This window comes from Protomyctophum bolini (genome assembly GCF_963924005.1).
Source record: "Protomyctophum bolini genome assembly, chromosome: 7".
NCBI classification, from domain to species: domain Eukaryota; kingdom Metazoa; phylum Chordata; class Actinopteri; order Myctophiformes; family Myctophidae; genus Protomyctophum; species Protomyctophum bolini.
Genome location: NC_137868.1, coordinates 20,467,467 through 20,479,812, shown reverse-complemented (window position 1 = coordinate 20,479,812; position 12,346 = coordinate 20,467,467). Strand labels below are relative to the sequence as shown.

The 12,346-nt window shown below is 41.9% G+C and overlaps 1 protein-coding gene across 1 annotated transcript in view; it reads right to left on the bottom strand.

Moving 5' to 3' along the window:
* tsnare1 (T-SNARE Domain Containing 1) overlaps positions 1-12,346 on the bottom strand; it is a 121,799-nt gene that overhangs the window by 21,233 nt on the left and 88,220 nt on the right. The gene's annotated exons all lie outside the window — the stretch shown is intronic.

Here is a 12,346-nt window from a genome sequence, read left to right as displayed (position 1 = left end):
AAATAATATATTGTTGCTGTCGGGAGGAAACCTCATAACTCCAAAGTGTTCATTTTTTCAGGAAATTGGTGGTGTTGGTGGTGTTGGTGTTGTAACTTTATATATTGTCAATTACTTCCATGAGAGGTGGTGGAGTTAGTTGCTTTAGCAGACATTTTGAGGGTCCAATGGAATGAAGAGGTTTCGTCCAAAGCATTTTTTACTACTTTCCATTGGTTCAATATTTTCAAAACACACAGTTATGAGGTTTCCTCCCGACAGCAGAGATATCCTTTTGACCAAAAATGCGCAATCATTTGTTTTGTGCAAATATATTGTTATTGCGAACGCAGTGAGCACTTACTATGAGACCTAGCAGATCATGTCTGTCTGTGTGTCTGTGTGTGTGTCTGTCCCGCTATCCAAATATGGAGTGTGTTGCATCAGCAATCACTCAGCTCCATATATGGGCACAAAAGGGGCCAGGTCCACTCAGCTCCATATATGGGCACAAATGGGGCCAGGTCCACATATACAGTAACAGCGGAACAGACACACAGACAGACAGACAGACAGACAGACAGACAGACAGACAGACAGACAGACATGATCTGCAGGGTCTCAGCTGCATTCGCTTCCCGCATTTGCGCGTCTTACTGGTAACATAACATAATTAATTATATGTAATCTATGAATCCCGTATAACCCACAGCTTTTCAAAGAGGGGGCCACCATTTTTCCAAATTTGACCAACATTTTAAAAATAGCAAACATAACACATCTAAGTTCACACATCGGCAGGAGATGTTGGGAGCTTTTTAGGGACAGAGGGTAATGGTTATGGCTTTTTGGGGGTCCTTGGCATGTAAAAGTCTGGGAATGCTTGGTTATAACCAGTAAAAGCAGAGGTTATAATCAGGGGTCTGATCTCTTATGGTATTTTAACACACCGTGGGCGTGCAGCGGTTATTGATGATAAGCACTTTCTTCCAGTTCACAAGCCCAAGGCAACCAAGGAATTCCCATTAAGGAAGAAATGAAGAATTGCTTTCTGACATATCCATCGCTTTAAAAAGAAAACACAAAAAAAAGATACCTTATCTTTTAAAATGATTGCTGCCAGGAAAAGTAACGCTCAGCAGAGATTATTATTAAAATTAATTTGCCAACTAAAGACCTGCGGGTTATAAAACAGTGATGGCATAATAATTTCATCACTTGAAATATTCTGAGCATTAATGAATGATGGCTAACATTAAGCCACGTAAATCAGTACTTTTTGGTTATTCTTTTTGAGAAATTTGTTAAATGATACGTGTCAAGTAAGACATTTTCATTCCAGACGTGCGCGTACCATAGAAATGATTCAAATGATGAAAGGAAGAACGGAAGTGCTCTCAATCAGAGAAAACAAATCTCTCAAGTCCCTCGAGTTGAGTGTACATTTGGAAATACCATTCAGGGTTTGCATCATTGCATTCACACGTGTCAATTCTAATACCTCCAGCGCTAGAATATGGACTTCAAATGCTTGAGATGCTTTCCTTTGCACACGGCACGCATGCATTTTATTCTTCCATGTCAATTATTTGCTCCGTTTGAAGGGAGGGGAGGGATTCATGAATAAAAAAGAAAGGTTCTAGCAGAAAAATAAATAAATATTATAGTAAACAGTGTGTGAGTGAGTCTCCTCCGGCAGCAACGATGTTTCGGCTCACAGAAGAGAGCACAGAATCTGTGTTGTTGTTGTTTTTTTCAAATGCTTTTCCCTCTCTCTCTCTCTCTCTTTTTTCTCAGACCCGTTTTTCCGCCATGCACAAAGGCTATAGAACGGCGCCGCTAGACCGGCGCTGGGACTGGAGTCTTTAAATCCTGACGCGCTTCAAAGCGCAGAGAGAGCAATTCATCTTCTTATCAGAGACTCAAAACAGGCTTTCTATGTGGAGAGAGAGAGAGAGAGAGAGAGAGAGAGAGAGAGAGAGAGAGAGAGGGTGGGGGGTTGGGGGGGCTGGTGGGAGAGAGAAAGAGAGAGAGAGTAGAGGGGAAAAAAAGAAACTGCTGTCGAGTAATTTTCCGTTTAAACGTTCCACTCCACAACAATTTGCATAAGCAGCCCTGCGTCTGTGATAAGAAGATTGGTAATTTTCAAAGGCTCTGTGGGGATTGAGAATTAAAAGCCTTCCTCCGCTATCTCCTCTCTTGCAGCTGGCCACCACAGATTCCCCGGCTTCTCGCACACATTTCCTCCCTAAACTACGCCTTATAAACTTTCTCTGCCACCCTCTTCCTCTCTCTGCTTCCTCTCCGTCTGACAGAGCCTAGTATCTTTCTCTTTCTATATACCCCCTCCCTTCTCTCTCTTTCTCTCTCTCTTTCTCTCTCTCTCTCTCTCTCTCTCTCAACCTTTATCTTTCTCTCTCTCTCTCTCTGACGCCTTCTCTCCTCCCAGAGCTGCCGTTATTTAGGGAGAACAGGAACAAATAAATAAGATAGAGAGGGAACAAAAGTGACTTAGCATCACAAAGGGATGTGTTGCAGTATTTGTGGGGGAGAGAGAGAGAGAGAGAGAGAGAGAGAGAGAGAGAGAGAGAGAGAGAACTGCTGTTATCACCAGTGCCTTAATCTCTCACAGAATGTGTCCTTTGTGAATGGGAGAGGATAGAATCTCCCACAGACTCAAGGCATTATGACAGACAGTTTGTAACAGTCTATCTGTGTTTTTTTCTTTTTGTGACGGTTTGCATCGTCACAAAAGTTATCTCCGTCTGACGTTTTGTTGCTGCTCCAGAGTCTGTCAGGTTTGCCAGTTTGACAGTGATGGTACGTCACTGTTCTTGGGCATTCTGTGCCAGCACACTTCCCCTGTCGGCCCACCCGCCACTTCTTGCATGGCATTGACATTCATTCAAGGATGTGTAGATTTGGTGTTAACATTGGGTTGGGACATATTCTTCTTTAATACCATGACTATGCATGTGCTGTAGATGTGCACACGCAGCAAGAAGTTGGCAATAGTGACAGCCTGAGCAGTGTGTACTAGTAGAGAGATGGTGCTAAGAATGTGTAGCATTGCCTCTATATACAGTATGCCTGCTGTTTTTGGCAAACATTACCCAAAGAATATTGGTGCCATTGTAAGACCTCACCTGACACCTGTGTGGCTTCACGTTGTATTTATAGGCCTAATGACAGGCCCATTAGCGATTCTTCATATTCTTGATTATTGATCAAGTTTCAGTGTGGAAAAATAGTATAGGCATAATCGGCATATATAACAGTTTTACTATCTCTGAGAAATGTAGTGTAGAAAAGTAATGGGATGCATGACCGCCTTTTCGACCATGTTCAATTACAATGCTGATCCTTATCTTTTCCTTTTCAGCAGCGGAGACACAATGTCGTTGTTTTGCAACGAGAGAGAAAACTGTCCGAAAAACATGGTGACATTGATAAAAGGAAATTGATAAAGCTTGGGAAGCATTGATTGTCGATTCTCGGCAATTCCGATTCTCTACAACACAGTGTTTCTCAAAGTGGGCTCCGGGTGCGCCCAGGCGTCGTGACATGTATTAAGGGCTACTCAACTTAAGATGGCTCAGGGGCCACTCAGCTAAATACCAAATGTCCAAGGGCTGCAAGCCCAAATAATGTTGGTCCTATATTGGATTTTTTGTCAGTGGTTTTCTAACACACTACGAGTACCGGTAGTCTAAAAATTGAGGAAACACACAGAAAACGGCCTACATTTCCATCTAGGACAGGCCAAACCTCATTGAACAAAATGATTGTCATGCCATGGATGAATGATTAATAATGAAATGAGTTACAAAGTTACAAAATGAGGCTTTTATTCACAAAATGTGAAGAGAACATGAACAGATTACCGTTGCAAATAAAACAAATATCAGAGGTAGACCAAAATGCCAATACTACTGACATTAATAAGCCATACCACAGTCTCATGTACTGGTACAAATAATAACATACAGTTTTGGAAACAAACATATACTTTTATGTTTTTTTCGTTTCCAGTGACATTCAGTCACACGAATTACTGCTTACAAATTAAAACGAATAGTTTTATAAATCAGCTCAGCTAAATCAGGTTTGATTTGGGCAACATCTGTTAAAGAGCACCGAAGTCCTGACGTCACTGTCAGTAGAGGGCGCCAGTCCTCTACTGTACTTTTTATTTGCATTGTAATCCCCATACGGATTTTAGATCTCTTCATATAAGAACTGTATTTGAAATATAAACCGATCCCGGCCTTTTCACTCATATGGATATGAAGCATCGACTGAAGGTGGAAATGTACAATTAGCCCTTCACTAAGTCCAAATTAATTCCATTTTCTCCAGAAACTGGCTGTATCAAATATGAATGGACATCATTAACGACGCACAGCCACCCCCCTGACAGAAAGGCTGGGATGATCGGTTCATTTTTCAAACACAGTTCTTATATGAAGCGACCAAAAATCCCCCTATGGGGATTACAATGCAAATAAAAAAAGTACATGAACCTGTGTACTGGCGCCCTCTACTGAAAGTGACGTCAGACTTTGGTGCTCCATACATGACGAGAGAGAGAGAGAGAGAGATGGGAAAGGAGAGAGCGAGAGAGGGAGGGGGAGAGAAAGATGGAGAGAGAGGGAGGGATGGAGAGAGAGACAGCGTGAGAGATTTCTTACTTAATGTGACACTGCAATTTCGCCACTCAGGTGGTCTAGCTCGTATATGGACTTTATAGACGTTCTGCTGTGGACAGTCGCAGACAGTCGCGCATGCAATTAAATTCAATTCAATGGGCTTTATTGGCATGAGAAAACATGCACCAGAGCGTTGCACTGTTTTGACATGCGCGACTGCAGCGTTGCGCTGATAATTCCCATTGTTCAGAAGGTACTTTCACACACATACCGGTAGTTTGATCCGAAAACAAGCCAGGAGGATCTTCTTTGCACAAAGCACAAAACATGCTGTTTTCTGTCCGCGCCCGTAACTTGTTTTGCATATGCCGGTGTTGTTTACCGAATGCGAGCCGATCTGTTCTGCTCAACGCGCCGTGGATGCATGCAGGCTGCAGCTGTGCTTATGTGGACTTGTAAATCGACAACAACATGACCACTTTTTGTCAGGTAGAACATATACAGCTCAGTAGCGCATCGTGTGGTTAGAAATGCTAGAAATGACTTTTCACACTGAAAGCACAACAACAATATTTTTGACCATGACGGGCTGGCGTGGCACACAGACATATGTTGCACGTGCCGCATGCGGCCCGCGGGTCCTGGGTTGAGTAGTGCTTATAGCATCTAAAATGGTTTAACCACTCCCTACTTATCTACATAATATGTAGATATCATATGAGCTTGATATATTATATCAAGCTCAGATATCAAGATATCAGATATCAAGCTCAGAGCTTGATATATTATATCAAGCTCAGAAGACACCACACCGCGATACCCTGTGATCATGTAGATCTGTTATTCTCAAAACAATGTTGAAAGAAACGTAATGTTTGTAAATATTTTTTTTTAAGATTTTAACATCAAATAACTATGGGGTGCCTGCCACAAAATATTTACAGATGGGGTCCTCATCCAAATACATATTAATGTGGGGGTTCTGAGAACAAGGAACCCCAATTTCAGTCGTATACCACTCATAGCCATTTCTCCATTAAATACAGAGGTTCTGGAATACACACATGTATTGCCAACTCATCATCTTCACTCTCTAACTTCAGCCAGCCAGCCAGCCAGCCTGATGAATCAAGCCTCTCCACTTGCTTCTACCATAATAATGCAGCTTTATTATGCATAGCCTACACATAATATGTCTGTATATTATACAGACTCACAGACTCACGCACCCACACATTCAACTGCACACAAGTGTATTTGTTGTTGTATTTGCTGTTTATCATACCTTATGTTTGATTAATTTGTCTAACTTACTATTTGTTTATTATTTTAAGTGAGAACCATGCATAAGCACTTTATGGGTTTCTTTTCTCACCTTTTTTTGTACTGTTCTTGATTCCTGTCCATCTACTGGTACAAGTAAAAAGTTTCTCCCGGTAACGATGCATGACATTCAGAAACAATTACCTGCCTATGCCTAATATGCATATAAATTGCATTAATGAAGTTTACATTAATACACTGAATAGGTCTACATTTATACAGTTAATGAATTTCCCTTCTCTTTTGCCATTGCTCGTCTCTTCTGAAACTGACATTGATGATCCACTCGAACATGTCGACTACAATTTAACTTAGAATAGAATAGAATGGACAGTTTGGACAGCATCCCAAAACAGAGACCAACCGGCTGCATTCCGTCAGAAAAACATGACACACCATCATGCAGTATTAAATGACGTGCATTTGACGCATGTTTATATTGGGGGAAAAAAACTAAAACTAAATAACTAAACAACGCAACACAGTAAATCTGACAGGCACTCAGTGTGGACGGCCCCATACAGCTGAGCTGCAGAATACATGACAATGAAATGGGAGTGCATGGATGGAGCAGCAGGAATGTTATTTCATCCTCAAGGGACTTGTTTTGAGAGGCAAAACTAGAATTATGTTTTATTTTGTACAAGATACAATTGGATTGTCCATTAACCACATGAAGCCTCTATTCTGGGCATGCCATAATAATAGAGGACCATTCAGCCAGAATAGTAGTGCTATACGAGCTCCTGTGGGCCATGACGTGTTATTGATCGGCACATTCTTTGGTGAAGAGATTTTATGTAGAGTGAAAAAAGGAGGGACAAGTATAGACCACCGGAAGTATTGTATATTGTTGCTGTTGGTTGGACACCTCCCAAAACTGGTACTTTTCAGGAAAAAAAAAAAGAAAAGGCTAAACATTGCAGACACTAAAGCTCAAAACGGGCCTCGTTGCGGCACATTTTGAGCTTATAGATCTGCTATTTCTTCTAGATGTTGCTATTCTAATTTACGGGGGAAAATAAACTAAAATATGGAGATAAGAGGTTTATGCAGCAATAGAGGGTTTAAGTGTGTTTACCATTGGCTCCGTCACTCGCTAACTAAACCCATACGGCTGTGCACCGACTACATCTCTCTCTGCACTTCACATTCCAACGTCCTCCACTTTACACCGCCACAGCACACCGGCTGGCCTGCCAGCCCTCGCCATCAAAGTGGCGTCATCTTTGTCAAAAGAAACCACTCTCGTCAGCACAAAGGTCTGCACCGCTGGTCAAGGACGAGGAGAGGATCCGAGTTTGAATGAATGGAAGACAAGACAGTAGGAAAGAGTGAGAGTGTCAACACAGCATGTGACAGTCATGTCATTGCTTCTGATTCTGTCTCTGAAGGATAGCTCACACACGGTCATGTGAAATGTTCTTCTATATGTTCACTGAATGTTCTTCTATTTTCACCAGATATTCTTCTAGCTTTGCAAAAATGTTATTCTATTTTGCAGAACTTCACATTTTTGCCAGATATCCTTCAATCTTTGCCAAAGGTTATTCCATTTTCGCCGAATGTTCTGTTCAATATTTCACGATTCTGAAATGCCCAAAATGGGGTCAGTATAGGGTTCATTCATGCGGTTAAAGATAGTAAACCATTTGGAAACATGCAGATTGTTTTATCCCAGGGTACAGGACGGGTGAAATAACTGTACTCTAAGCCTCGTAAACATAATGGGACTGCTGTGTGAGCCCACCATCTATCTCAAAAATCATCTCAATACATCTCTGGCCGAGGACAAATTCACAGTGCGTGTCCCAGGAGGCTGTATTTACCTCGCATGACATGAGCAATGTCTTCATAATACAATAATAATGCAAAGCGATGATTACTGACATAATATTATTCTCCCTTTATCGCATCTGGTTGTGAAAATTGGAAGTCCATAAAATAAATAATGTTTGCAGCGCTACTGCCTCGCTGGTAATCGGCTTATGTGCAATTTACATAAAATTCACAGTTCTGTGCAGTCACCCTGATTATGATATTTAAAAGGAGCAGCGAATATGAAAAAAAAAGAATTCATGGCCAATCCCAGCTTCTTAACACTACTGCTAGGGGTGGAAAGTAACTAATTACAAGTATTCTAGTTATACTTTAAAGTTTTTTGTGCATCCAATTTTTTTTAATATATATATATATATATATATATATATATATTATTTAGCTTAACCACTTAAACCCATTCTGGGGGGCGAACATTCTGCAATATTAGGTGATCAATAAGCTTGTTGTACAGTAGATCACAGAGTCAAAACAGCCTGGGGCGACTCCAGTCAAATAGGGATTAAGTGGTTTAAGTAGATTTTTGAATGAGTTTTGTACTCTACTCTACTTTTAGAAAAGGCAAGGATTACAGTGTAGCCTATGGTTATGCTCTTCTAATCAGGAGGGTACATTAACTGGCTTTGAACCTCTTTTCCCCTCGTAAGGACATTTTTGAGAAAAGCTCTCCTCATAAAGAAAACATGCTCACCACTTTGGAGAGCATTGCTCAGTGTGAAGCCTGGTTCATACTCTGTCATACAACACTGTCACGCCAAAAATAGCCGACCCATGCAGGCTCACAGCATGTCGCGGTGCGGCGCTTTGTGAGCTTGCTGGTCTGCTATTGTCAGCTTGTGCCACCACCATACGACGTAAGCATGTAACGATACACTCAACTCACGATATGATACGTATCACAATATGAGGTTCAGGATACGATTTTTCACAATATTTTCAACACACTTATTTTCCAGACATTTTTTTTGTAATGATTTATCTTTCCCGATATATCGTTACATGCCTATACGACGGAGCATAAATTAGGGACATATTCATATTGAAATGTTAGCGTCTAGGAGTTCAGGTCTTTTCATGGTGCAACTGATCTACCAAATACCAGGTTTTGGTGTTTGTCTTTTTGTTGTTGATGTTGTTGTTGGGCAGTTTTCAACACAATAATAAAGTCTGCCTTGTCCGGACCTACCACAGGTCACGGACAAAGTCAGAGAGAGAAGGATGAGGCTGGCAGGGCACTGCGTCAGGCACCCAGAACTTGAGGTAAGTAAATTTACCCTATGGAAGCCAACCCAGGGCAAAGCCAGGAGGGGAAAGAAGCGTACCACCTATGTAGACGTGCTACGGCGCGACAGCTTGGCTGACAACACTTAAGAGCTCAAGAACCTGGTGTTGGATAGGACATTTTGGAGGGCAGCAATCCAGGAATCCCGAGTTGGTGTTGGCTAGACCTCACTCTCGCAGCAACTACCATTATGTAAAGTGCCTTGATTTGCTACTACTGCATACATACAATACATTCAAATGTAAGTGATTTAACAGTGCTTCTACTTGAACAGAATATGCCAACCCCTCTCATGATGAACTCTGGAAACACTGATCAAAAAGTTTACTACAAAGCACAGGTTGTGTTTTTAGAATATTAAGTATTAATATAATACTTCTTAAATATCTTATGCTGCAGAGAGAGAGAGAGAGAGAGAGAGAGAGAGAGAGAGAGTACTTAGCTAGAGTTGTACCGATTTGATTCCTCTGAGATCCAACAATGAAGGCTGCTCTTCCGTTTCCGCTCTACCAACTATTTGAGGCTAAATCACATGAGCTGTAGCTTCGAATGAGTGGGTGGGTTGACATTCATTGAAAACAGACAACCTTAAAACTCACAATACATCACACACTGTGAGCTATTTTCGCCAAAGGGATTTGGTGTAGAGCAAAAAAAATAAACCAGTAAAAGAATGCATTCGCCTGGGTGACAGCAGACCGCTGGGCGAGTGCTGGCACTTTGGCATGGGGGGGTCAGACCCGTCTAGAGTTTGAATGGACAGGTATCAGTCAAAAGGGAGACATCGAAGAGGAAGGATGGATGGGGAAGGATCAACATATGGAATGTCAGAACAGGTCAGCTCCATATATGAAGATCTAAGGGTTTGAGATGTCAGATGTAGAGTTGCTGGCCAATAGAGCGCCGCAGTCCCTCCCCCTTTCAGAAAAACGAGTGGCCCAGGAAATGAAACCCCAATGCATTCTCCCATAGGCACTTATTTATTTAATTTATTTAAAGACGGTTACGCCGCGGACAAAGCCAACTCGGATCGTGACAAATCATGACAATGAACACAATGTTTTGGGCCGATCAAATAATTTATAAGACGAAAAACAAAACAAATAGTGTTGTCTCCTTTCTTTTCTTCTTTCTAATGATTTGATCGGCCCAAAACAATAAAAACGTGTTCATTGTCATGATTTGTCACGATCCGAGTTGGCTTTGTCCGCGGCGTAACCGTCTTTAAATAAATTAAATAAATAAGTGCCTATGGGAGAATGCATTGGGTTTTGATTTCCTGGGCCACTCGTTTTTCTGAAAGGGGGAGGGACTGCGGCGCTCTATATTGATGAGGGGCTAGCTAACTTTGCATGGGCAAGCTAACTACAGAGGGAATAATGCAGGGTGCAATGATGCTGGACGAAGTAGGGGAAGGCTTTCTTTGTCAGGTCATTCCCTTCACATCTGTAAAGGTGTGGGTGGCAGTCAAACATCATCTGAGAAGGTGGTGGCGAGTCAAACAACATTTGACAACAGAATAGTATAGTTCTCTCGTTGATTCGTTGATAACAATATCAAAAACTATATCTAATGATGCTCAAAAGCAATAAGAAAAAATTTAAAGATTTTGATTATTCGAGTAAGTAATCAATAGAGTAATTGCTAAGAAGATAAACGGTAGTTGCAGCCCTAAAGATGTGGGTGGGAGTGAAACATCATGTCTGTGAAGGTGTGGGAGTCAAACACGCTGTGGCTGGAGAAGCTGTAAGCGCGCTGCAGTGGAACTAGTCTCTGCAGGCTCCGATGAGCACATATACAGCCATTATGTTATGGCTGTGGGGAGCGTGTCTAACATCATACGTCCAAATGCCCAGGCTTAGAAGTACGCATGCACACAAGACAGAGACAGACTGACATGCATGCACACGCACGCACGCACACGCACACACACACACACACACACACACACACACACACACACACACACAATTATATATATAGTCCACTGTTACGTTCTTAGCTTACGTATGATTCATGATAACTATTTTTTATGTATATGATGTATTGCCATGTTTTTTGTTCTTGTTTAATGTAAGTCGCTCTGGATAAAGAGAGTCTTCTAAATGCCTAAATTGAAAATTGTAATACGCAAAATGGTGTCAGACCCCGGGCGATTAAAAGGAACCGGGGGCGGCTATTTGAGGCAGGGGTACTATTTGGAAACATACAGTAATGAATCCTTGTTTCAGATATTAGTCTTGGCAATGGCAGTTAAAGTGGAAAACGGAGCATGGAGAATGTCAGTGACATGAACCTGGGTATATTAACACTGACATTTTCACTCCATATCCCTGTGAGGAGGTCCAAGGATGGGGGGAGGGGAGGGGGTGGGGATTGAACAGGCATGGAAATCAGGTTGCCTTCAATCTGTCAGGGTTAACTGATTCCACTGAGCACACTTATCAGTCACAGGTTTAGCACTATGCTCAGGTGATTCGTTTTCATTATCCTATTTGGAAAAGGGCAATGATTTGTGCATGTGTGTGTGTGTGTGTGTGTGTGTGTGTGTGTGTGTGTGTGTGTGTGTGTGTGTGTGTGTGTGTGTGTGTGCGTGTGTGTGTGTGTGTGTGTGTGTGTGTGTGTGTGTGTGTGTGTGTTGTTTGTGTGACAGAGAGAGAGAGAGAGAGCACTGAGGAATGGATCCATCCATCCCTACACTCATTCAACTAAAATCACTCTCCCCCCAAAAATGCAGCACCAAACCCACCCCACACCCACACTTCACAACTGCCACAGCCACTACTATATTATCCCCAATTTCACCAGAGAAAAAACTACGTTACATTGATTTCTGGATACACAGAAGGATGCAGTCGCTCACAAGCAGATAGATCAATTTCCCTGCTGGAAACGGATGGACTTTTGAGCCTTGGCTGCGATGTCACTACGGAAAGGGCACATGACTTCCTTATCATAATTATTCCCGTTTGTTTCTTTGTTTATTTGTATGTCTGAAATGTTACAGTAACAGCCAGCGGCACTGTCTGACATTCTTGTTTGCAGAAGGACTATGTTTAATCAGTGATGATGGGGCATATTTGCATGACAATTACCAACCCGCCTTCGTTTTGGTTCAGTGAGCATAGCCGAAGTGATGCAACATCGTTAATGTGAAGAGCCCACAGTAATCTTCCACCAGATAATGGATTAGAGATTCAATTTATTTTCCAGTGTAAAGTCGAGCGAAGCCAACGAAGAAAATGACGTACACTCTTAATTGGCCGCTGGTAGA